Below are 5,359 nucleotides of genomic sequence, written 5' to 3'. Positions count from 1 at the left end.
ACCAACCACCTAAGTCCTTTATAATTGCAATAATTTTATGGAATGAAAATGAAAAAGAAACTACTGTGCAAAATCTATTTACATGTAACTTACTTAAAAATATACACTTTGAGATTGAAGCCAAGAAAAAAGCTGCACCATGACTGCCTTTTTTTTTTTTTTAATGTGTTGCAACTGGGGCAGTCTGAAATAACATGGTCATTTGTTCTCACCTGTTTTCACCTCACTCCCACCAGTCTGTTGTAAGGAACCACATGGATGTTGGTGTTTTGTGATAGAAACAACAGGACTCCTGCTCGCTCCCCCCCCCAAGCTCTGAATCTGTTCTAGTAATGTTTTACCATTAGGTGGTGCACCTGTCTGTTCTTTTTCCCCTTGAAGCTAAGAGAGCTTAAGCCATTCTGCCTTTGCCAACATCAGTAGGTGCCGTCTAAGATGCCGTGACATGGCACCAGAGTCATGTGCTCGGGCCACCCAGGTGCTGGGGGTGGGGGGAAGGACAGCTCAGTGCAGACTTTGCATCTAGAGTCTCCAGACTTCACCTTCAGCATCATGCCTGGCCAAGCAGTGCTCTGGTCTGTGTTCCTCTCCGTAAAAAACAATGCATTTTAAAAAATACGTCATTCTAATTTTAGTGGCTAGAGACAGGAAGAGGGAGAAAGAGAGGGGAAAAGGAGATGGAGGTTGAGAGACAAACAGAGACACCTGCCATGCACATGGAAGGAGGCCGGGGGCTTGAACCCGGGTCCTTGAGCTTGCTAAGAGATGTGCTTAACCAGGTATACCACCACCCAGCCCCCAACCTCGAATTGTTTTTGAAGTGTTAAAAAAAAAAAAAAAGCAGCTGTTGGATGATTTACAGGTCCTCTCTCTGTGCAGATGCAGAGGAAAGACGCTGAGCACTAACAGGCTCCGCGTGTGCTTCTAGCTTTGCTCCCGCCGTGTGCTGCCGTCAGATGCCCCTGCCCTCCCGCCCTCCCACCCTCCTGCCCTCCCACCCTCCTGCCTTGGCAGGTGAGCCCGCAGGCTGCTTCCAGCTCCGAGTGGCGTCCGGCTCCCTTGTCCTGCAGGAGATGGGAAGGTGAGAGAAACGGACATGCCGCAGTCGTTGTCTGGGTCTGTCTGTGTCTCTGTTGCTGCATGTTCTCTGTGACTCTGGACAGGACTGCCTTCACGGGGCTGGCACCGGGCGGAGGAGACGGCTTGCTTCCTCTCAGCCTGGGGACAGAGGTCCCGGTGCTGCCCTTTCCGCAGCCCCTCTCCGGTCTCCGTCTGACCTCTCTGCTCCTCTATCACTTTGTGTGGCCGACCTCCGGCCTGGGTGCACACTGCTTCCGGTGCTCTCAGTGAGCCCCGGTTCCCGGCTGCATCCTGGCCCCAGCTGCCCCGACTGTCACGTCAGGACCAGCGGTGTTGTTAGCCTGGTGGGATCCGTGTTAACTAGGATCGTGGCGACCCCTTCACGGCACCCATGCGTACCGTGTCAGCATGTTGGGCGCCGGAAGCCAGCTTGGTGCTGTAGCCGAGTGTCCCTATAGAAAGTATTGATGGGTAAGGCGGTTATCTCTGTGAGTTCGGCTCTGCACCCCAGACTGTCACCGGGCTGGAAGAATGTGGTGGTGTTGGTGGTGGCTCGCTGGCTGTGGCTAAGCCAGTGTTTTGCTAAAGAGTGATTTTTTTTCCCCCATTGAGACCATATTTGTGGTAATAGAATTTTGACCATCTGGGATTTCAGTGAAATGAAAGAGACTTTTACGTCCAGTTGTTACAATACTTTTAAGATTCTGCTTTCTGAATTTCCAAGGCGAGTGTGACTGCTCACAAGGAGAGATGTGATTTCTATCTGCATGTGCAGAGAAAGCAGCTGAGTGTATGCAGACAGCTGCTGGATCGGGCTTAAAGAGAATCTAAAATTAAGGACCGTGTGAAGTAAACACACTGGCAGGGATGTGACCCGGAGCTCCCGACAGGAGGAGCCTCGCGTCCAGCTCTGGATTTGGCCTCAAAGGCCCTCCGACGTCATCTTCTAGCAGGCGCAGTGGTGTATGTGCTGCCCTGTAATGCTTCCACACTGGTGTAGACATCAGCCGGGGATGCAGAATTTAGGTCAGTGATTTCACCAGGCAACTTTTATCCTAATTTCCCTTTTTGCAAAAATCCTGCAGTTGAGATGCATTGGTTTTCCGGGTATCTGAGACTCATTTTGCAACAGATCTGCAAACACTGAACCTTCCACAACAACCATAAACATCTATGAGACTCTGTGTGATAACAGGTCATTTGGAAGTGGCTCTTAGAATTCATTGTTACTGTATATGAACATTTTCCCTAAAATTTAAAGGATAAATGAAATGGTTTTAAAAAATTGACTTGGGGCCAGCTGGTGGTGCACCTGATTGAGCACACATGTTACAATGTGCAAGGACCCGGGTTCAAGTCCCCAGCCCCCACCTGCAGGGGGAAGCTTTGTCAGTGGTGAAGCTGGCCTGTAGGTGTCTCTCTGCCTCTCTCCCGCTCTATCTCTACCTCCCTCTTCATTTCTGGCTGCCTCTGTCCAGTAAATAAAAATAATATTTTTTTTTCTTTTAAGTCTCCTAGACGGAGCCAAGGAAGTAGATCGGCCTGCGAGAGCACCAGTTTGCATGCCTGCGGCCCCAGAGGCAGCAAATTCAGTGTGTGACACCACCTTATGCTGGAACTGAGCTGTGCTCTGGTCCCCTCTCTGTCCCTTTGGCATTCGTAATAAAATCAATAAATCTTTAAAACAATCTATTCTTAGCAATCTGGGTATATCATCCCAAGCACAAAAAGTATGAAATAAGATGTTCTTTGGGGGCCGGGCAGTGGCACACCTGGTTGAACACACAGTCTACCATGCACAAGGACCCGGGTTCAAACCCGGCTCTCTACCTGTAGGGGGTACACGTCACTGGAGCAGTGAAGCAGGTCTGCAGGTGTCTCTCTTTCTCTGCCCCTCTACCTTCCCCACTCCTCTCAATTTCTTTTTTAAAATTCTTTACTTTTTTATTATCTTTATTTATTTGATAGCCAGAAATCTAGAGGGAAGGGAGTGATAGGAAGAGAGAGACACCTGCAGCACCGTCCCACCACTTGCAGAGCCTTCCCCCGGCAGGGGGCTCCAAGCCAGGTCCTTCACATTGTAACATGTATGCTTAACCAAGTGCACCACCAACTCTCTTTCCTTCCTTCCTCCCTTCCTTCCTTCCTTCCTGCCTTCCTGCCTTCCTGCCTTCCTGCCTTCCTGCCTGCCTGCCTGCCTGCCTTCCTGCCTTCCTGCCTTCCTGCCTTCCTGCCTTCCTGCCTTTCCTACCAAAGCACTACTCAGGTCTGGTTCATGGTGATGTGGGGAACTGAACGTGGGACCCTAGAGCCTTAGGCATCTCAGTCTGTTTGCATAACCATTATACTATCTCCCTGTCCCCCATCCCACCGGTATATGCACTACAACCACAACTTCCTTTGTCACTCATCTGTTGTTGGACACTTGTGTCACTCTCACATTTTGGCTATTACATATAGCACAGTCTTTATTTTGCTGTTTTTCCCCCAAATAATCATCATCGCCTGACCCCTCTTCTTTATCTTCTTCTTCTTCTTTTTAATGCCACCAGGGTGGTCATTGGGGCTCGGTGCCAGTACTGCAAATCCACCACTCTAGGCTGCCATCCCCCACTCCTTTTTTTTTCTTTAATTGGCTAGGACAAAGAGAAATTGAGAAAGGGTGGGAGATGGACAAAGAGAAAGACAGACCCTAGGTGCCCGTACTTGTGTCACCTCTCCTCTCAGTTTCTATCTTACCACATAAAGCAAAAAAAAGGGAAGGGAAAATGGCCACCAGGAGCGGTGGATCTATAGTGCTAGCACCGAACCCCAGCGATAACCTTGGTCATAAATAAGTTAATTAATTGAAAGACGCATCCTCTGGTTTGCTGAGTAGGGTCCTGAGCCCTGTGGGTGCTGGCCCGGGCAGTGGGCTGTCAGAGAGGTGGAGGGATGGTGACTAGACGTGGTGCACCGCCTCATCCTTGATCGCTGTCTGGCTAGCAGCAGCTGTCACCTGCTCTAAGAAGGAATGAAAGAGTAGACCGTGGTGCTAACTTTGGTGACATTTCCAAATGGCTCAGACGTGTGCGTTTAGTCACTTGCTATCCCGTATAACGAGCAGTTAGAAAGCTTTGCCTGGGCTGCATGGTGTTTTTAGCTTTTAGTTTTGCATTTGCAGTTTAAAAATTCTATGGGGGCCGGGTGATAGCGCAGCAGGCTAAGCGCACATGGCGCGATGCACAAATTAGCATCCCAGTTCGAGCCTCCAGCTTCCCACCTGCAGGGGGTCACTTTATAAGTGGTGAAGCAGGTCTGCAGGTGTCTTGTCTTTCCCCCTCTCTGTCTTCCTGTCCTCTCTGTCCTATCCAAAAGCAACAATAATAACAACAATGATAAAGAAGGGCAACAAAAGAGGGGAAAAAAAGGGAGCAGTGGATTCATAGTGCAGGCACCGAGCCCCAGCGATAACCCTGGAGGCAAAACAAAAAATTCTAGAAATGCTGTTTTTCTTTGGAAATAAAGAGCCACGGGTACCATAGTTGTAGTATAGGTAAACATACATGTGTGATACAGACATTTTCACTCATATCTTTTTCAGTTTTTGTTTAAGCCTACAGCACCCGGTATTCCCAGGCGGTCTCCCATCCACGTACTAACCGGGCCCGACCCTATTTAGCTTCCCAGATCAGACGAGGTCGGGCCTTTCCGGGTGGTATGGCCGTAGACTGTGTCTTCCCTTGTGCCGCGTGTACAGACGTGTATACGTGAGTGAGGAGAGGAACAGACCCCTGATACATCTACAGCTGTACATGGACAGGCCTGTAGGGTGGACACTTTTAAAAAATTTTTTATTATGCTTGTTTATTTATTTATTTATCGGATAGAAGCAGCCAGAGGAAAGGGGGAGGAGTTGCACAGTGCCTTCCTTAGGCCTTTCTCCGTCTTGCCGAGCTTATCCTGTGCAAGTCTGAGCACACAGACTGTTAAGCACGCTGACCTTGAGGCAGATAGTTGCCCCCAGCTATGGATGTGTGTACACAAGTGCCCAGTCCGCTAGGCCGGGCTTTATCTAGGGTCTGTAGCTCTGCCAGAGAGTGCGTCATTGAACATAGATCTAGGCAGCCACAGGTGTTAGGAAAGGTCTCGTCAGATTATTGGAGCTGGAATGTTGACACCTCTGGCTTGGTGTCTCTGGATACAATCTGAAGCCAAAAGGCAGTGGCAGCCTAAGGCGGCCTGGTGGCACTGGTTGCATTGATTTTGGGGGGGGTCACAGGGTAAGGGGATCGAGAGG

The 5,359-nt window shown here is 49.6% G+C and overlaps 1 pseudogene; it reads right to left on the bottom strand.

Moving 5' to 3' along the window:
* Positions 1–4,673: 4,673 nt before the first annotated feature.
* LOC132535023 (5S ribosomal RNA) lies at positions 4,674–4,791 on the bottom strand (annotated as a pseudogene).
* Between the last annotated feature and the right edge of the window lie 568 nt (positions 4,792–5,359).

This window comes from Erinaceus europaeus, chromosome 20 (genome assembly GCF_950295315.1).
Source record: "Erinaceus europaeus chromosome 20, mEriEur2.1, whole genome shotgun sequence".
Lineage (NCBI taxonomy): Eukaryota > Metazoa > Chordata > Mammalia > Eulipotyphla > Erinaceidae > Erinaceus > Erinaceus europaeus.
The sequence above is the reverse complement of the archived record's forward strand: the minus strand, read 5'-3'. Positions and strand labels throughout refer to the sequence as shown.